Consider the following 22,858-nt stretch of genomic DNA (forward strand, 5'->3'; position numbering starts at 1 on the left):
CTCAGCTCGGATAAAACCCCATTTGTGATCTACCTACAACGCCTTAGGGCTATCTACGCTAAGTTCAAAGCAGGTTTTTGGGTGGCTCAGGTTTGAACGAACCCCGCTCGGGGACTGCCCTTGAGAGCTTAATTGAAGACCATATTCTAGGACTCCGTGGAAAATTTCCCTCGAAGAGTATTGCAAGGCCTAAAGACTGTTCTCGAAAGTCGGAAGGTTCGAAGTGTTATGCTCATTTAGCCCGAAGTAAGGGTTCCGACGACCCGAGTCTATCGGTCCAATCCAGATCTGGTCCGAGGAAAGGGAAACGGTTCCACGGGGAGCCGTACTAAACAATCAATGTTCAGAGAAATACACTCCCACTTGGAGTCGATATCGACAACGACCGCTAGGATCATGCATCTAGAGTTTCTGTAAGCACAAATAAATGGAAAAACAGCAAATATCAAAGACAGAATCGAAGAAACATCTTTCTATTCATGAACATTCGATTACAATAGCCTACGAGGGGTCCTTACACAGAAACAAAGAAGCGAAAGGGTACACATTTAGTAAAAGCCTAGAGCCTAGTCTACTCTCGAAGGTCCATCTCCAGTAGCAGCATCTTCGAGCATCGTCTCCTCGGGCACGCATGCTCGGTGGCAATATCTTTGACCGTCACCCCCTCTAGGGTTTCGTCTTTATCCTCCGAGATGACATCTTCAAAAGGTGAGATAAATAGGAGGAAGGTGGTGGAAAAGAGCAAAGTGATGCAGAAGAAGCAAAAAAGAATCAAGAAGTGGCCGGGTGAAAAATCTGGCTAGGATGGACCTTGCCAGCACTACTATTGCGAAGCCACTTCTTGAGACGTCACATCGGTGCGGGGTGCAACAGTCAATAGATGGTGCCACCTCACTCCATGGAAGGCAAAAAGGAGAGAGGTGCCGCACCGAATAGTTTATGGAGGCGAGTAATGGTTTAGAGTCCGAACACCCCCATGAGCAGTGGTGTAAAGTCCAAATATCCCCCCGTACTGAGGGAAATCGGCCTCTTACCTCGTCGTCACGAGCCAGCAACGATAACAACAACAACAACGATGACGACGATAAAATGTCACAATCTCGATCAACTAAAGAAAGTCTAGGAGACAGTCCACGACATAGCTGACGGGAACACCGCCTTAAAATCTTTAGGCCATGGGCCTCAAACATGGTAAACAACAATGGTTGAGGATGGTTAGCAAAAAAGAACAGATAAATATGGAGAAACACTTGGATGAAAGGTTGATCCCAGGAAGCTCCCATTTGTAGGAAGGGTGACAGCGTAACCGACGGTGCCATTATTTCCATCGAAAGACGTAATGGCAAGCATATTGGATGCATCTTTGGGAGCAGAACCGGCAGCGACGTTATAGCTCTAGAGAATGGGAAATCGTAACGCTTTGAATGATCCTGGAGAAGTGTAAAGAGGGGACGTTTCGGTTGTCACAGAGGCTTGCATCATCGGTATAATGTCATCATAGTTAGTCCGAAGAGTTATATGTCAAAATCATTTCTTATCGCTCTTCTCTAAGAAACGTGGGGACTATCTGTGTATGGTGAAATCGGAGGGTCCAATTTCTCATCAATGAGGCACTTCAGAAGATCACCTCGAAGACTCGAGTCCATTGTCGAGCTTCCATCCTCGAGGGTCGTCGACACACGACCCCATGGTAGCATTGATCATGACAGTGGTAGAAATGTGAAATTCCCAAGGCACACGCCTAGGGCTGACAGAGTCTGCTGGTCTACTCTGAATCCGAACCAAGGTGTCATCTAGCTGTCCCATCTCCCTATATTTTTAATTAATGCGTCTTGTACTTTGTTGGGATTCCCCTCCTATATAAAGGGGATCCTTGGCATTTTTGTATTGCTCTGTTGCTTCAGTTGCTCCACACGAATATAGAAAGAACATTCTCACTGCTCTCTAACATAGTTTCTTGTTGTTATGCTTTCATTTATTATCTCCATACTTGTTCATCATTTATTGCTTTTCATTGGCCATAAGGAGCCTTCATTAATTTCACTATAACTGTTAGTCACCCCCCGATCGCCCTCGATAGCTGCCACAGAACCGACCCCAAGGTCTCCGTATCGAGAAGCTCGAGGCCCCGAGTTTCAGCCTCTCGGTTTGGTTATCGCCTTATCTTTAGCTCTTACTTCGTCTCTAAACTGCATACACATAGCAGCATCTGCTTAACAACTAGCATAAAAATAGATAACATATTATTAGAGTCCCATCAACAAATTTAATTGTTATTACCATTTTCGCAGTAAACAGGTTCTTCTTTTTTATTCTTTCTGTTCGCCTCTCTTTCCCGAAATTGATTTTTGGCTCGATCGCTAAGGAACTTCCCGAGGTTCCCATTGATCAATAATTGGGCTACTTCCTCCCGGAACTGTCTGCAGTCTTAGGTCCTCTGACCGTGCGTGTCGTGAAACTCGCACACTAGGTTGGGGTTCCTTTGCGACGGATCTGATTGTACGGGTTTTCGCCACCTGGTTTCTCTGATTTTACCGATGGCAGAGACGATATCTCAAACGTCAATGTTGAAATTGTATTTGGACAATCGGGGTGCCTCCGTTGGTCCCATGTGTCTGTCAAATCTGGCTCTGGTTACGAGTCCCCGAGGATTCTGACCTCGATCTATCCTTCAGTCATTTCGGGGTATGTTACGTCTTGGGGCATTTCTTCTATCATCTGTGTATGGTTGGTACCTTTCCTTGTTTGGCTTTGGCTCCTTTGCTAGAAGCCTGCTAGGATATACTGAGCCCGATGGGGCTCCTAGTTGGTCATCCTCGACCCTGATCTTCGATTGGTACCGGTTCTGGACATCCGACCAGGTTATGGCGGGATATTCGACCAAGTTCTGCTTCAGCTGCTTCGAAGCTACCGAGCTTCGCTCGTTCAAACCTTAAGTGAAGGCCTGTACGGCCAAGTCGTTAGAGACTGGTGGCACTTCCATTCGCTCCATTCGAAAGCAAGACACAAACTCTCCCAACATCTCATTTTCTCTTTGTTTTATTTTGAAGACGTCAGATTTCCTTGTAGCCACCTTGCTGGCAATGGCATGTGCCTTTAAGAAAGAATCTGCCAGCATGGCAAATGAGTCAATTGAAATCGGGGCGAGGTTGTGGTACCACATCATGGCCCCCTTCGAAAGTGTTTCACCGAACTTCTTTACTAGGACGAACTCAATCCCGTCGTCCTTTAGGTCATTTTCCTTTACTACATAAGTGTACAAGGTGAACTGCTCGTTGGTGTTCGAGGTTCTGTTGTATTTTGGAAGGTCGGGCATTCTGAACTTTTTCGGGATGGATTTTGGAGCAGCATCTTGTGGGAATTCTTCTGTACGAACTTCTTCGTATCCACACCCATCAAGATCGGGGGTGCACCCAGGATTTGATCGACCCTAGAATTTTAGGTCTCCACTTTTTTGTCATTGGCTTCTATCTTCGTCTCGCCCGATTCAATCCTCTTTATGAGGTCCTCGAGCATCTTTATGATAGCAGGATCGGCTGCCGACCCGTTGTTGCTTGATCTTTCTTGTGTTTGTTCGGCTCGAGGAACCGCATCCGGTGCTGCTGCGCTTGGAGTTTTTTGGTGGATTTGTAGTTGAGAAATTGCCCACTGTTCTGCCTGCAACATCTGAAAAATAACGTGAAGGCTAACCTCTCGCTCTTCCCAAGCTGGGGTTTTCTGAGCTTCTTATTGGTTCTCTTGGTGTATACTCATGTCGGTGTGGGAGCTTATGTCGACGTGTTGGGCGTTGCGCCAGACCACATCCACGTGAATTGGTTCTGGTGCATCCTCAGGATTTTGCGATGGTACACCAATATCTGGGACAGCTATACCATTCTCTCTACGGTCCTCATGACCCTTGTTCTCCTATGCATTTACAGAGTTTGAGATTTTTACCTGAAATCAAAGATTCTTTGGACAAGAAAAAGCGTGAAAGATAACTTGCATTATGTAGTAAACCAGCAAGAAAACAACCACTATTATTTTTAGCCCCATGGTGGGCGCCAAACTATTTACCTTGAAAATGGTAATAACAATTAGATTTGATTTTGTGGTTCTAAAAATATGTGATTTATTTTTATGCTATTTGTTAGGAAATAGATGCTAAGTGTGAGACTAGAAAATAAGATAAGGACTCGAAAACCGTATGTTTAAGCAAACCGAGTTGCTGAGAATCGGGGCCTCGAGCCTGGTTATACGGGCCTCGAGGTCAGGCTCGATACTAAGTTATGAACAGCCGGCAAAGGACTAACACCTTTGGGAGCTTTGATGAAGGATCTTTATGATCAATAATGATCAATAAATGAACAACAATTAATATAACACAATAAATGTAAGCAAATAATAGAATCAAGAGAGAATGTATTGAAGTTAGAGAGCAGAGAATTTTCTTGTATTCAATATTGTGTGTTGTACATTCCCCCTTCTTACAATGTGACAAGAGTCCCCTTTATGTATGAGGGGGGATCCCAATATAGTACAACTGCATTTATTACAAAGAAATATAGCTGATACAACTATTCGCTGGCTTGGTGCAGAGTAGTGCTTCCCTTGCAGGTTTTGTCAGCTTTGATCATATGCCTTGGCAACTTCCTGCTTTCTCATGATAATCATCGATTTGCACTTTCTTGTGGCTAGGTGTTAGGAACCCTTGGGGTCAAACCCCGAGCCGAATCTTCGAGCCTTCTGGGGGCGGTCATTACGAGGTGCCTTAACGATCATAGAATCGGACGCTCTGATTTTTACCGTATAAAGTGATGCTCGAGGTTGTTCATGGACTGAGATAGGTACAACACATTTGATTCCAGACGGACTTTGAGGAGCCAGGAGATGCGCGGTTGTCTGTTATGAGTGCTACTGATGGCACTGCAACTGAGGAGCCGTCTAAGGTTTGAGAGGAGGCTATTGGGGCCACTATTCCAATTAGTGAGGGTGAGACAATAGCAACCGTCGACACGTCTGGTGTCGCATTGGAGGATCCATCAGCAGTGAGGAAGGTTCATGACTGATCCTCTCGGCCGCCTGAGATATGATGAGGGAGTTTCTTACAACCACTCTATTATTGATAATTTACTGTATGTTTTCGTGATATTGTGCGACTTGGGAAAGTGCACTCTTTTATGTATGGGGTGGGGGTATCAAAATTTCATTTTTGTGGCATATGTTTAATTAATAGTGGTATATTTTGTTATGATCACACTTAAGGCCATTATGATTGTATAATCATAGTTAGCTCTTTATTTGCATAATCTCGTATTTTCTTTAAACCACGATTCATTCCCGAGGATGCCATTTTCTTGAACCAGATATTCTTAGGTAATTTTTTTTCTCAAACTTTGTAAAGATTTACTGACTTTACCCAATGATGGATTTCCTAGACAGTTTTCTTGAGGGTTTAAAGATTAAAGAAAAATATACAAAAAGGTTTTTTTTTCTTTTCCTTTGTTTATTTTGAACTTATATTGGAATGGGAAGAGCTTGTGTAGTGTTTTTTGTGACATATTTTATATTGGAGCTTAGACCTGTGCTTAGTACTTTCCTCATAATTCGTGTGATTATGTGCCTTGAGAATATATGTGACTTTATTTCGACTTTTAAGCTCATATTATGTACTACCTATATGGTTTAGTTTTATGATGACTATGCTTAGTTGCTTTAACTTGAGAGTCGGGTTTGAGCCGTCTAGAGTGGGTCATGTGCACTGTGCGAGGTGATAATTTTGAGTTGTACTTTGCCATCCCGGTTAGTCTAGAACTCGCCCCGTACGTGAGTTGAAGGGAAACAATTAAGTCTCGTAAATCTAGGATATGATATAGGCATTTATTTGATATACAATTGAGCCTCATAGTCAACCTTTTTGAGCCTATAGACAGTTTCCTTGGCACCCACATTACAAGCTGAATACCCCTTTGTTCTTAGTTAATTCTCGTTCACCCTTTACGTCTGAAAGCATGCAAGTCGCTATAAGAGTAAAGAGAGAGACCGAGTAGCTTTTGAGTGGAACCATAGGAAGGCCGATAAAGTGCGTCATGTTTAAATGAATTACTAGCCGGAAATACCAAAATTAAGGGGAGTGTAAAAATTGAAGAAAACACAAAAGAAAAAAAGGAAGAAAAAAAGATATTGAAGTACACCTCACGTGTATTGATCCGGGCTAGTGAGCATCTAAGTGATGATATGCTTAAAGAAGAAGGGCCTAATCGTGTATTAGTTTGTGGCTTGACATTGACTTGGTTGTGATGAGAAGGTGTTTGTAAGTGAAGTGTAGCGTATTAAAGTGCTTAGGAGGGATAGTCACTGTTATTCCCAAATATATCCTACTCGTCCCTTAGCCTACATTATAACCTATGAAGTCATAATAGATCCAAGTCTGTGCGAACTTCAATTAACCAAGTCTTACACTACAGGCAAACCTATGGTATTAACTTGAGTAGCATATGAGTTATTTTTGCGAGACTAAGCGATTTTTTTCAATTTGATATTCCTTAAACTATACTTAAACTTATGTTTGAGTGTGTGGACTACTATATCTCTTTTGTTTGTTGGTGAGAGCACATAATTTGCAAACGATAGTAAATAACTTGATTTTTGAGGTTGCACAAAAGCAAGTCTAAGTTTGGAATGTACTGGAGTCAAATTTAAAGGCCAGGATGTTAGAGAGAGTCACACAATTATTTTAATTAGTCTTGGCATGACGAAAAGCTTGAGGAAAAGTATGAATGGTATTTATGCTAGGTTCTAAGCATTGATATAATCCATTGTCATTGGCGTGATGCTTGAGTAGGTTTGGAAATTTGTTTCTTGCCGATGTACTTAATTTTATTCTCTCGAAGACGAGCAAAAAGCCTAAGTGTGGGGTGGTGATAAATGGACAAAAGTGCATGATTTTGAGTGTATTCTAATCTCATTTTTCATGTGAGTAGCGGGAGATTACATGATTTTTGAAGTGAATTATACTCATTACGTGTGTCTTGTTTGTAGGAGTGAGCTCGCATGATAATGGATCAAAAGATATAAAATTGTTGGAAAAGGAAAAAAATGATAGGATTGGGAGCTCGTCTATTCTCCTGAGTGGCACGAATACGGACACGAAAAAGGAGAAAAGAGAAGGCACAAAATAGTGTAGTGAAGCAAAAGCACGGATCGCTTCGCGAAATAGAAGAATTTAAAAAGCTTAATCTGCGTCCATGGGCGCGCGACGCGTGAAGGCAGATTGGATTTATATAAGTTTTCCATTGGATTTTCTCTACTTGTTCAACCACGTGACTATTGTTGTTGACTGAAGGGCCGTCAATTAACTATGTCTATTTTGTGCGTATTGCTTGGAAAAGGGTACATATTTAGGTAGTTATTGAGAAACATCACTCGTAACATATATGAGGAATCAATATGGAGGGTTTAAAAGTAGGATTAGGGATAATGAAACCTTGGTGTGATCTATGTGAGCGGTAAATTAGTGTCAGCTAGCGTAGTTCGAGAGAATAGGTCTAGTAAAATATCATAGTTGCTTGGAAGCGAATTACGACACATAAAGTGCTCACGTTTGGAAGAGAATACTTAGGCTAGTTTATATGAGACGTAGCGAGGATGTCACGACCCAAATTGGAGGGCCATGACTGGCACCCGGGCCATACAAGTCGAGCATCAACACACATTTTATATAACCTTTCTTATTATCTATAAGGGCCGACGAGACCAATATAAATAGGAGACATGAATCCTAAACAACAAAAAATGACAATAATGGCATGAACATATATAACATGCGCTGACAAGGCTGCCATGAAGCTATATATAAGGTACGAGCTGACAAGCTGCCATGAGAGAATATACAATAAAAATCAGCCGACAAGGCAATCCAAACTATACATAAGTCGACACCTATCTATGAGCCTCTAAACAAACCGAAGTGCTACAACATAGCCGGAACAGGGCGCCGACATACCCATAATGTCTATGGCAACAATACATACCAAGACCACGGCAATTCCGGAAAAGGGATCTCGCCAATAACCACTGAACTGGGCAGCCTACTGTGTTGGGGGAGTTGCGTCTACCTATCAACCAGGACTTGCACCACGAAATGCAACGTCCACAAATAAAAAGGACATTAGTACGAATAAGGTACTGAGTATGTAAGGCAAAAAAGCATAAGTAAGGACAGTAATGTAAATAGGGATAGCGAATATACAACATGCAATATTCGCCTCTGTGGGCATCATCATCATCATATCGTACACGGCCGTAATAGGCTGGGTAAAAATGTGCCCGGCCATCATAAGGCTGGGTAGAATCATACCCTTCCACATGGAGCTCGATAAAACCCAACTGATCTGTGATTGCATAATAGGTGGCGTACCCAGCCGACTATAGCACGGCTCGGTAGAGTAAAATAGGTACATATATATAATGCATATTCGACTCATTGGAATCACATTCTGTACCTTTCGGAGTGACGTAAGGTCGGTATCCTCCGTACACGTTATTAGGGCTAACTATTCATCAAGAATCTTATAAGAATCAGGAAATACTAACATCATCGATAATATAAGAATAAGAGAAGCAACATCAGCATCAATTGTTCCATAAGAAGGGAAACAATGTAAGTACTGCTAGTTTCTAAGAGTGGAGTGTCTCTGGAAGCTCATTCAATAAATTATGTACAATCAGAGCCGTGCAAAAGAAGGAAAGGGATAGCCTCACATACCTTGTATATACTACCCAACCTCAAGCTATGCAATTGTCACGACTCCTTAGTCTACAACAAGAGAAATAACACTATCGTTCTCGTTTAAGCGTCGTAACTATTACATATCGACCACAACCTATCTTACGATGAAACGGACAGTACCTCCCATATTTATATGACTTCCCACAAGTTAAAACAATCACCAAACAGCCCAAAGAAAATCAATAATAATCACATTGAGCCACCCAAAACAGTCCACCAACCAATAACATAACTAACAAGCCTTTCGATATATATCTCACAAGTTCTAGCTTCTACGACTTAGCTGTAACTTTGATAATCTTAAATACATGAAGGGTAAGAGGTTCCTTACCTTTAAACGGAAAGAACAACTCCAATTTGACCTTAATTGACCACGAAATATCCCTCCAATGCTGCCACAAGAACAAGGAAGCGAAACTAGCAATCAATTAGAGGTTTTCGGCACTAGAATTACTTTAGAAGACATGAAATCACCTAGGGTTGATATTAAAACTTGAGGTATTATTTTACAAAACATAAACCACTTAAAACAACCTCCCACACAAGCTGGAACAACATAAATATCAGCAACAACAAGAAGAACAAGAAACTTACTAGTGCCACGGGATTCCCGACACTTGACTTGTGTTGTTTGCCCTTTGTTTGGGTCTTGGATCATGAGAGAACCTTGAAAGAGTGTTTTTAGGGTTCTAAGGTCTGAATATACTGAAAAAGAATGACTTAAAATGGGTTTGAGGTATCTTATATATATATATCAATATGGCTCAACCGCCTATGTGGGTATATCACCCCGTAATTCCAAGTAAATTAGTAGAAAAGATTTTTAACATTTGACCTAAAGTTTAAGTAAAATTATGAACGTAAGTTGCGACAGTGTTCGTCGACTTTTGTTTGATGACTCGTTTGACTTCAAGACTTATCAAACGGATATATATGATTAAAATACCTTAGAACACGACCTCTTGGAAAAATTAAGCACCTCTAGTTTTACCCGAAAATACGGGTTACAACATCCTTGATTTGTTTAACTTCTAATACTTGTTAACCACTCTTATACTCCATTGTTTCATTTAAGACCAATAAGATTACCTTCTTATCATCTCAAAGATAATCTCTTCTCGGATTTACGTTGACCAACTTATGGCGCGATCTAACGTAGACGAATATGGGTTGTAACACTCTCTCCCTACCCCCACCCCCACCCCTTTAGGAACATTTGTCTTCGAATGTAAGGGTTTATGGGGAGTCTAATTCATCATGGATTCCAATGGAAATTTCCAGGTGAGTTTCCCTTATATAATGGACACTAGCCAAACTTGCAAGTAGTTAAACCCAACCTATGGCTTCACAAGACAATACAATGCATTACGGATATGTACATTATCTGCATATCACCATTTTGTATTAAGAAAGAGTATTCTCAAGCTATTAGTTGCCTCATAGAGCCGTTTCACCTTCTAATGCGTCTTGCGTTCCTCGACATCCTCGGTATCTTCAATTCGAAATAGGTAAGGGTATTTAGACTTCATCTCATCTTCTGTTTCCCATTTCATTTCTTCCTTATTCTTGTTCCTCCACAATACTTTGACGGAAGCTACATCATTTGTTCTCTTAGACTTGTCGATCTAATATAGCCACTGGCAATTCTTCATATTATAGATCCTCCGTAACTTGTGCATCTTTTATAGGGACGACTCGAGAAGGTTCTCCAATAAATTTCATCAACGTAGATACATGGAATACCGGATGGACAAATTCAACTTCGGATGGCAATTCTAACTCATAAGCAACCTGTCCAATTCGTCAAAGAAATTTATACGGCCCGATATACCGAGGAATCAGCTTACCCTTCTTACCAAAACGCATAACACCCTTCATCGGTGAGATCCTCCAAATCATCAACCTCAAATTCAAGATCACGACGTCGAACATCGAATTAAGACTTTTGCCTACTTTGCGCCGTCCTCAGTCGCTCCTGTATTACTTTAACCTTCTCAATGGCTTGGTGAATCAAATCTGGCCCATATAAATTTGTTTCACTGACTTCAAACCATCCAACTGGTTATCTACATCTCCTCATGTATAGTTGTATACGGCCAAATTCGGAGAGTTCGACTTTGGGGCTACTATGGCACTCCAACGCCTGACCTCGAGGAGCTCGAAGTGGAATTTTAAAGCGGACCCCGAGGTGCTTTCCTCGAAGGGGCATATCGAAGGTCAATCTCGGAGCAGCGCAAGTTGGTGATCATCATGGAAAAGTGGGAAATCCTCGAAGGCACACGACGAGGACTGACAGAGTCTGCAAGAATATTACAAATCAGTACTAAGCCGTTGTACAACTGTACTAGTAGCATTTCTTCGTTATTTATTAGGCTTGTACTGTGTTGGGGTTCACCCCTCCTATATTAAGAGGACCCTTGTCATTTTATAAGGATATGATATATTGAATAACATACAACATTCTCTGCTCTTTTTGCAAAAACAATTGTTCTTCACATTTATTGCTCGTTCTTTTCTTGTTCCTTCATTGTTCATTTATTGTTCATTCGTTGTTCTTCATTTATTTCTTATTATTAGCTGCAAAAGGTCATCTTAGTGGCCTTCATTACCATTGTTTCTACGTCAATAGCTCATTATCATCTGCCCCAAATAGGCCTCGAAGCCCCTGCCCCGGCCAGCTCGTGGCTCGATTTTGTGATAACTTTGGTTTGCTTTCCTTATTCTCTTCATTTAAACTTAGCATCTATTGCCTAAAAACAACTACTACTACTACTACTACCCAGTAGAATCCCACAAAGTGGGGTATGGGGAGGGTAATGCGTACGCAGACCTTACCCCTGTCCCGATAGGGCATAGAGGCTGTTTCCGATAGACCCTCGGCTCAGAAAGACAGAAATAAAAAAGATAAGAAAAGACAATTTATTAGTAACTCTAGAATAAATCGTAATAGGAACATAAGCATAACAACCAAAAGATAAATGACATGCAATAACAGTAACCAGTGACTAAGGCCCGGGGATAGCAAGGATAGTGTGGATTCAACATAAACTGCAAGCCATCTAAGATCAACCCTGATCCAACCCCGTCTCACCCTCGGTATGAAGTAAGGAAAGGTCTACTACCTCCTAACCTACGACCCTCATGCTTGACCTCCAGACCTTCCTATCAAAGGCCATGTCCTCGAAAATCTACAGTCGAACCATGTCCTGCCTGATCACCTATCCCAATATAATTATTAAAATAAATCACATATTTTTAGAACCAGAAAATCAAATATAATTATCATTACCATTTTCAAGGTAAAAAATAGTACCTCGTACAGAGCCATTTTAATTCTTGAATGGTAGCTATTATTGTAAGCAAATTCTATGAGTGGCAGATGGTCATCCCAATTCCCCTTGAAATCTAGAACACATGCTCGTAGCATATCTTCAAATGTTATAATGGTACATTCAGCTTGTCCGTCAGTCTACGGATGGAATGCAGTGCTAAGATTCACTTGTCTGCCTAAACCCTTTGGCTAAGATTCACTTGTCTACGGATGGAATGCAGTGCTAAGATTCCAAAAGTCAGATGTAAATTAAGCACCTCTATCTGATATAATAGATATCGACACACCATGAAGCCTAACAATCTCCTTGATATACAACTTCACATAATCTTCAGCTGTTTATTTTTTTTTTTGCAAATCCACTAGGCAGGTGCCTAGGGCTAGTTTTACTAATAATAACAAAGAAAAACGAACCACATAGGAAGAGTACATGTAAGGGGGCATGGACCTTACCTTACAATTCCTATAGAGGCATGGAAAACCTCATCTTCTAGCAGGAGTGTAAAAAATAGGAACTTGCAAGTACTAAGTACTCTATGATCGTCATAGAGTTTATAACACACTCTATGACGCTATTACATGTGATGATGGTTTGAAAATGATACGCTAAAAAAATGCAGCAATTAGTGTCTTGCCCCTCATTTACCAAACCTATGAGTTCTTCAATTTGAAGTTCCTTAAAATCCTCTTTAACTATCTTCAAAATATATACAAAATTCTTCATTTTTTCTCCGATCTATTGGACCTCGTCGATTTGGAAGGGGCAAACCCTTTTTGCTTTGCGGCTCTCATTGGGAGTTGCCTGAGTGTTATTCCTTGATTCACCTCCTTTTTTTTCACTATGCTTAGGAGAGAAATCTCCACTTGTAGCCGATTCAATCAATTCATCTTCTTCAGCTTCATCGGAAATAGCAACATGTAAGTTGGCCTCTAGTTTTTTATTAGCTTCTTCTTGTATAACCATCCCTAATGGTTCATGCCTATTCATTCTCTTTGCACTACATGGTTCATGTCTCTTTGCCACTGAAACTTTCATCTTTTGTGAAGTCGGTTTTGAGCCAGTTGAGTATGCACATCTATGAGGTTTTGGACTGTCTAAAGTATCTAATAGTGCCCTGTCATGGTCTGAAATCAAAGCCATGTTTGGAATCGCGCTTGAAGTGCTTGCATTGTTATGTTGCTGTTGTAGTAGACTGCCTGTAATCTGCTGCTGCTGTCCAGCCATAAAGCTTATAGGATGCTGCCTAGGAAATTGACCATCATAAGCAGCTTCTTGACTATTTGGACGACGCTGCTGCTGCCCAGATTCTAGTTCAACAGAATCATCAAGCTCATCATCCGCACCATTTTCCCAATTCTCCTCTTCTTCATACTCAGCTCGATCTGCCCAGGTTTTAATCCTTGGCAGCATTCGGTCAACAGCTTTCTCCTCTTGTCGAACTATTATTTTATTGACCTCTCCCTCAAGTCTTGACTTCTGTCCTTGATTACTTCCTTATCATTACCTGTAGATAGTAGAGGTTGCCAGAACCACCATTATGCTCACCAAACGACTCCACACGTTGGGAAGGAATTTCTTGCGCCGATGTATTCAAAGTGACCAAAGGTTGCTTGATCATGGGATTGGCATTCAACATCATGGCAACCTGAGTGTCTTTGATGATTTTCTCCACTTGAAGACTAGAAAAATGCAGCTTGGAGGGGCTGAACATAGGTACACGAACACCCTTCACCACCTCGCCCAAATTGCTCGTTGAAACATTTCGTCGAACACCCATATTTTTCACTAGATTGTCATTGGGGTGATCTCGTTTTCTACTGCTGGAAACTGGAACTATTTGCTAGCTTGAATGAACATCTTTTAATGTTGTTGAATTAATTTCAACATCCTCCTCTACTGCAAGTGTTCCTGTCACGATGTTCTCACCTCCAGCTTTTGACTGATTCGATACTTGAAGATCTGCTATTGGACCTGATGATTTTTTATTTAAATCAGCACGTGGAGCAATAGTTTTATGAACCCCAGCAGCAGCTCGATCACCGGCAGCCTTTGATCCACCAGTTGTTTAGTTTCTACATTCACCACTTTATACCCTGTTGAAGCTGCATATTCCAACTCCATAACATCCACATGGTTTACCTCAATAGTAGTTTCCACACCAGTTTTGTTAGAAGTAACAACTCGATCATTACTATCTTTCAGAGTCCCAGCAGTATGTTTCAAAGGAGCTGTAGGTTTCAAAGCTCCAGTATTAGCCTGTACACCTGCAGCTGAATTTTCCATATTCACAACCTTAGAGGTTGTAGCATCAGCACACTCCAAAACCTCAACACCTACATGTTCCTACCCCTCCTCATTCACAATAATAGCTTTGTATCCTGCTGCATTATCAGCTTGTTCACCAGTAACATTAATAGGTCGATCACCTCCTGCTACTGTCCCTATACCACTGCCATTCCCTCGATCTTTGAACACCTTATTTCCCGCTTCTACAGACATAGCTTGAGACATCCTAGCTAAGGCACGATCGACAGGAACAATAGCGACACTCTTTGAGATCTCAGAATTGCTCAGAATTTGTGCACCATCAGGGATATTAACATCAGTTTTTTCTAATTGCACAGCACCTCTAACACCTATAGCATCTGCTCCTTTACTCAAATCATCACACACCTGCTTCCTAGCGTTCTTATCACTTTTTGATGCTTCTATAACTTGTGTCCTGGCTCTCTTAGCATTCAAAAAAGCTCTTGCATCACCCTACAATTTTCCACCTATTTGATGCTCATTCTCAACTGTTTCGTCATAAACACGAGCAACTTGAACTGCCTTTCCTTTTAAGCGTCGACATTGATTTTCTTCGTGTCCTTGATGTTTACAATGGCAACAATATGAAGGCAAATAATCATAGATAATTTCCTGGTAATCCTCAACAATCTTACCAGTTTCAACATCAAGATATCGAAGCCTAATCTTTTCAGGAAGTTTGTCCAGTAAATCAATGATAACCTTGACTCTTGCCATGCTAGGACGAGATCTAACTTGTGTCGCCTTATCAATTGCAATTGGTTTTCCAACAGCAGCTGCAATGGACAATAAAGGCTTACGAGCAAACAGTTCAGGCGACAAATTCGGCAAAGAAATCCAAACTGCCACCTTCGAGGTTTCCTCGTTTGGGTTATATCCAACAATCCATGGGAAAACTCTATATTGATGCTCCCTTCCATTATGTTGAAAGTACATTACAACTCTTGCCAAACAAGCCGCATAATCTTCATGTTGATCACAACGAATTAAAAATTGCCGTGGAGCCAATGAACCTAACAAGCAATTACCTTTGATACCAAAGATTTTCGGCAGAATACTCCTTAAAATCTGTAAATTTGGTGCGCCGCTAGATAGTTTTATCATCACTGCTTGATGTAATCCTTCCTCCTTTGCAAATTCTTCACGTTCATCCATGGAAAATTGAATCGTAGGAACTCCATGAACAATGTCAAAAGGTTTCAAACTCATTTTTGTGTGAGATGCGGCAGATTGCTTTTGATTCAAACATGCTGCATATGTAACAGTGTACTTAGAGTTTGGATTAGCTTCATTAGGGCTAGGATTTTGCTCTCCCACAGCCAAAGGCTGGGGAGAGGCGATGGCTTCCATGAGAGGCTCTAAATCGCCATCCTAAAGAGATTTCATATGGGTAACTACCAATGAGAGGAAAAGAAAAAAGACGATTGAATTTCTTCTTCAGCCGTTTAAGTTGTCTTAACTGGAAGAAAATGGGCACATTTTGTAAGTCGATCAACTATCACCCAGATGGAGTCAAACTTATGTTCAGAGCAAGGTATTCTAATAATGAAGTCCATATTGATCACCTCCCATTTCCAGGTCGGAATATCTATATTTTCAATCAATCTACCGGGTTTCTAATGCTTGATCTTTACTTGTTGACAATTAGGACACTAGCTACAAATTCTGCTGTAGACTTCTTCATGTTATCCCACTAATACTGCTCCTTAATGTCATGATACATCTTTGTCGAGCCGGGATGGATGGAATATAGGGACTAATGAATCTCAATTGTAATTTTCTCTCAAAATCTTGCCATATTATGAACACATAATCGGCCATGGTATCTTAGTGCCCCATCATCTCCGGTCTCGAAAGCCATAATTTTACACTACTGAATGCTCTCTCTCAATCATACTAAGGTAGGATCTTCATATTGCCATGCTTTTAACTCGGCTACCAACGATTATTCTGATGTATTTTGTATAGTAACACCTTCATCATCAATCTAACAATCTGATTCTCTTATTGGCTAGATGATGAAGCTCATTAGTTAACCCCTGCCTACCTACCTCAATGTGTACTAAGCTTCCTATTGACTTACGACTGAGAGAGTTTGCAACAACATTGGCTTTACCGGGATGGTATAATATCTCAACATCATAGTCTTTCAGTAATTCAGGCCACCTACGTTGCCTCAAATTGAACTTCTTCTTCTTGAAGATGTATTGTAAACTCTTGTGATCTGTGTTGATCTCGACATGGACGCCATATAAGTAGTGTCGCCATAACATCAAAGCATATATTACTGCAACCAATTCCAAATCATGAGTCGGGTAATTCTTTTCATGTTTCTTCAATTGTCTCGATGTATAAGAAATCACCTTCCCACGTTGCATCAATACGCACCCCAAACCTATACCTGGGGTCTTAATATACCACATAACCTTCCGTTCCTTCTGGGAGAGTGAGCACTGGCACGGATTCAATCGATTCTTTAGCTCATGAAAACTACGTTCACGAGCGTCAGACCACTAGAAATTGGTAGCTTTATGTGTTAACTTAGTCAATGGTGTGGACATAGAGGAAAACCCTTCTATAAACCGCCTACAATATCCTACTAGCCATAGGAAGTTGCAGACTTCTGATGGTGGTGTAGGTCTCGGCCAATTCTTCACTGCATCGATCTTTTGAGTGTTGACACTAATACCCTCGTCAGATATCACATGTCCAAGGGATGCTACTGAGTTTGTCTAGAATTCACATTTGGAGAGCTTAGCATATAACTTACGATACTGAATGGTCTGTAATACTACCCGCAAGTGGCCCGCATGTTCCGCTTCGGAACAAGAATATACCAGAATGTCATCAATGAATACGATCACGAACACATCAAGATAGCACCTGAATACACTATTCTTGAGATCTATAAAAACCGCTAGGGCATTTGTTAGCCCGAACGACATCACCAAGAACTCAAAGTTCTGATATCTTGTCCGGAAGGCCATCTTTGGAATATCCTTCTCCTTAACACTCACATGATGATACCCTGAACGTAATTCAATCTTCGAGAAATACATGGCACCCTAGAGTTGGTCAAACAGGTCGTCAATCTTTGGAAGTGGATACTTTTTCTTTATTGTAAACTTATTCAGCTATCGATAATCGATACACATCTTTAACGACCCGCCTTTCTTCCGCACGAACAAGACTGGCGCACCCCAAGGTGAAGTTCTAGGCCTAATGAAGCCCTTATCTAGCAAGTCCTTTAACTGTGCCTTCAATGCTCGCAACTCTGTCGGGTCCATCCTGTATGGAGGGATACAGACTGGTCGAGTGTCAGGCAACACATCAATGCTAAACTCAATATCCCTTTTAGGATGAAGGCCTGGGAGTTCATCTAGGAAAATATCTGGAAATTCATTGACCACCGGGATTGATTATAGAGTAGGAGGCTTCGCCTCCACATCCCTAACGCGAACGAGATGATAAATGTAACCTTTTTGTGATCATCTTCCTTGCCTTAAGATAGGAAGTTTTCTACCACAGAAATACTAATCGAGTGAGGAAGCTCGTGAAACAAGCAGTTCTGAAGGAGATAGGCAACTTCAACCTGTCAAAGCGAAAGGAACAATGATACAGGTAGCTTGGCGATTAAAGTACTCTGAAGCAAGCGGATCGGAGAAGCCAACTCCTACAGCAGATGACACTGTACGAGGGAATCGTAGCTCACAAATGGGTAAACCCTTATCTTTTGTTCCTTCAATCGATAGATATGGTAAGAGAATTGTTAAAGCGAGGAGGATCTACATTCTCAGGCAGATTATTGGAAAACCTCTCTAATTGGGTACATAATAGGGAAAATCCTTATGAAAAAGCTATGAAGAATTTTGTTATGAATGTGCGGAATTTTGTTACTAAACCTTATATTCTGATTCATTCTGAGGGATATTGTATTTTCAAATTTCACGCCATAGCTTATAGGAACCAAGTTCTTTAGTCACGACCATACACATACAGGAACAAACCAATGGTGCTAAGGCTATGGGAAGTTGATTTCTCGTTCAACAGAGACATTCTAAGCATAGAGCTAGTTTGGGTTAGATTTCCTCGGTTACCTGTAGGTTATTGGTCGACTGAGGCTCTAAGTAAAATGGCTAGTGTTGTGGGAAAGCCCCTATACACTGATAAATTCAGTACTCATTGTGAGAAGATATCCTATGCTATGGTCCTTATGGAGGTAGATGCTGCATATCCTCTTCCAGACCAGATAGAACATTACACCCCATATTTTTGTACATGAAAGTACGCCATAAATAAATTAATGAAAGCTCGAAAGTGAGATGTTTCATCCCGCATTTTTTGTACGTTAAAGTTTCATCGTAGGTTAATCAACGTAAGTTAGGGAATGAGATTATTTTAAAATTGTAAGCGTTATGCTATTTCAAACAAGTGATAAGTAGATTCGTAAAGGTTAGAGGGTAGGCAAATCGAAGAAAATGAATTTTGTTGAAGTTTGACATATTGGGATAAAATACAGCCTGAGCTAAAATACTCGGTATTTATGGGCTAGTGCCATACAAGGTACTATATGACCATGATAGTAAGGTGTATAAGGTATGTTTTAAGTGTATAGTATTATAAGTACTTTGAGATAGTTCTGAATTATGTGGATAATCGGTTAATGGTAGAGATAATTATGGTATTAAGTGGATACGAGCCTTTTTTCGAGATTTCCACGTGGCATAAGCTTAGCCAAGGTGGAAAAGTATACAAATGAGTCATTAGACCAAATGATAACTTGATTACACGGGAAGATGGATTGATCTCTTTATTGGAAAAGTGCAAGACATTGCAAAGTTAAGCAAATAACATTTCTATACAACTAAAAGAGAAATAACTTCAGAGAATTCATTTTGAATTCCTGGACGTGAGCTTCATATTCAATAACATCAGAGAAATCATTTTTGAACTCCTGGACATGAGCTTCATTTCAATAACGGGAGCTTCATATTCAATAACGTGAGCTTTCAAAAAATTCACTAACATGAGCTTTCATAGGTCTTCAAGTATTCAAAAACGTGAGATTTCATACAAAGTTATACTACGTAAAGTATACAAATGAGTCATTAGACCAAATGAAATCATTTTTGAACTCCTGGACATGAGCTTCATTTCAATAACGGGAGCTTCATATTCAATAACGTGAGCTTTCAAAAAATTCACTAACATGAGCTTTCATAGATCTTCAAGTATTCAAAAAACGTGAGATTTCATACAAAGTTATACTACGTAATGTCAACGGGATTTTGCGATTCTAAGGGAGTACGGTGTAATCCTTCTCAAAAATATCATACGGATTTTCCCCTACTTCAATCCTCTGTTACGTGCTCGTCACAAAAGACATGTGTTAGAGGAATTTTCAAGAGAATCGGTCCAGATATGTTAAGGCTATCCCTTCTTTCTTTTTGGCATGATCCAAGTTATACAGAAGAAACGAGCAAACGCACATTTCATAAATGACTCTGTTCATAGAAATTCTAGAGATTATTCTTGATTCCACATGTGTCATATTATTCTATCGTCTGTTCATGGGTCTCAGAAAATACGCAGGTTGATAAAGTTTGCTTCGTGATATTAATCAGAAGCATAATGGTCTTTTGACGTACCGAGAGATTTTATTAACATATTTTCACATGCATTTCATGCATTTACATATGTACATTAACCCATGACAAGATGGCGTAATATACACGTATATATGTATGTATATATATGTATATTGGACATGGGAAAAAGATACAGCGTTATATACGCACCACAACCTGATCAGCTGGTATACGTTGATGATTTTGCCAACAATGGCCGAGATGATATGATGAGATGCCCTCTGAGTCTTGATGATGTAATGAACACATGTACCTATGCACGACATGACATACATATGTATATGCATGACATTATGAGTATTTTATTATGTACAGAATTATTAAGACTTATAAGTCGAGTCTTTTACTCCTTGTTTCTCTCATGTCTATTATTTACTGCTTTTTATTTCTTACATACTCGGTACATTATTTGTACAGACATCTCATTGCCTGGGGACACTGCGTTTCATGCCCACAGGTCCCGATATACAGGTCGAGAGCCCTCCAAGTAGGCTATCAGCTCAGCGGAAGATGTTGGTGCGCTCCATTTGCATCGTAGTTGCTTGTTTGGTTAATATGATTTAGACGTATATTGTTTGGTATGGCGGGACTCTATCCCGACCTTTATGAAAATTATGTATTCTAGTAGAGTCTTGTTTATGGGTGTGTTGTGCACCACACTTATAAGCAGGAGGCTACAGGGTATTTAGGACTGTCACTCTTTCTTCCTACTCTAGATCGTGTGGTAGAGCTCAGTTGCAAGAACTCAAGTTCCTAAACTCGATCTTATTCATAATACGACGATGCCTGCATCTAGGAAGATGGTTGGTAAGAGATATAGGCGTGGAAGAGTTGAGTCAGAGGAACTCAATTTTTGTATCATGCTTATGATGGATAATATGAGGTATTCAGCAAATTATATGTATACAAAGATGTGTAAGATTCTTGATAAGGATCCCTACGGCAAGAATGCCTATACACTCTTACGGTAAAAAGGAGTAAGCAGGGAGACACAAGTTTAAGCAAGTAACAGAAGCAAGGTGAAGAAGGGTACGAGGCACCTAGTTAATGAAGATTATCGGTATTACAGTTCCGGCAGAAAAAAATATAAGCATTGTGAGTTACCTTCAACAGTAATAGAGGTATGTATAATCGACCACACCCATCTCAGTTATGCCCCATTGGGGGCTAAAAGGTGTAGTTTAAGAAAAGGACGGGATATTAGGATCCGGCTGAGGTTAGAGTAACCCAGAATGGGGAATGGATTGTTTGTGTTAGTTGATATTTCCTAAGGATATTACAAAGGGGCTAATAGACCTCCATGTGAGACACACAAATGGTGCACTCTAGAATATTACAATTAGATGTGAGTACTAGCATGATTAAAAAGAAATCAGAAGATAAGCATTGAAAGCATGGAAGGAATAAATATTACCTTGATATGGTCCGTTTCCCTAGTACAGCGATAACGTTAAGCAACCCGAAGAGCCATTGGATGAAGCAAAGGGGTGTTAAAAGCAAGAGAATGTCTTATTGAACTTTTCAGAGTAATGTGATGGACATAATATTAGCGGGAAATAAGAAGAAAGTTAGTGAAGAATTATGAGTAAGATATGATACATGGATGACAACGGTAGATCAAAAGGACGACAGTATTACGGAGTTTATAGTCAAATGAAGGAAACAGCGAGAGGTGACATGCCTTGAGACAACACAAGAATATAGGCCATAAAGTCACTAAACCTGAATTAGTGACTGAGTGATTTGATAATGGTCGGCATCAAGAGCGTTTTAGATTGAGTTTTGCCAGTAATGGAATGGAAAACAAAAGATGATTCGTAAGAAATTCAAATAATGGTAACTCAGGAAGATGCTTCCCTAAAGAAAGCAATGTGAGAAAAGTTAATCTTAAGGGACTGTATGTGCCAGTTACACTGTGTTACCCTCATGAGTAAGAAATTTTGTTATCCTTGGTATAGAAGGATTACCGCAAGGTGATTAAGGGTCATCAATGATGTGAAAGGATGCCAAAGATGAAAGGGAAAAACATCTATAGGCAGGTCGTCGTAGCTCCAACTCTTAGTACTCCCTTAAATGGGGGAATATGGAATGATGTGACATTAAGCCAAAATTAAGTGGTTCTAGTAACTATGGAATGGTAAAGGAAGAATGCGATAAAAAGAGTAAAGAATGAGATTGCACTTATTAAACTCTTACAGATATGCTATGATTCCAGAACATTATCAAAGCCCGACGTCAAGGAAAGTAAGCAAGGGTTCCTGCCCGGGATGTTATTGATAGAAAAGAAGCCAGTACGTGAAGTTTGTTAGGACAAGGGAAATAACCCAAGGAAGATTACGCGGAATATGGATATGAGAATAGGTCAACGTGTAGTTAGTAGTTGATTCAGGAAGAGCCCAGTTATGGCTAGAATAGAGGATACAAACAAATCAATAGATCGTGCAAGATAAATAGAATGAACCCCAACATGGGACATTTAGCCTGACAGATACGACATCATGATGTTGATAAATACTCTGGTAGGAGTTGGGGTAGTTAAAGATATCATATGAGTGTTATGGAAATGAAAAAGAGTCCCACTGGGAAGACAATTAAAATATATGTTCAAAAGCAACCGTGCTTGCTCATGAGTGTGGAGGTAAGTAACAAAGGAAATCTATGGTGCAAGAAAGTTCAAGGAAGGTTGCGAGTAGTATGAATAGATATGTTTAGGTCGCAAGCTAAAATTTGGTAAGGAGATAAGGTTTTAGAAGACAGGAGTAAGGATAAGAAAGCGCGAGTGAGAAGGTGTCAAGAAATTA

Source organism: Nicotiana attenuata, unplaced genomic scaffold, assembly GCF_001879085.1.
Source record: "Nicotiana attenuata strain UT unplaced genomic scaffold, NIATTr2, whole genome shotgun sequence".
Taxonomy (NCBI): domain Eukaryota; kingdom Viridiplantae; phylum Streptophyta; class Magnoliopsida; order Solanales; family Solanaceae; genus Nicotiana; species Nicotiana attenuata.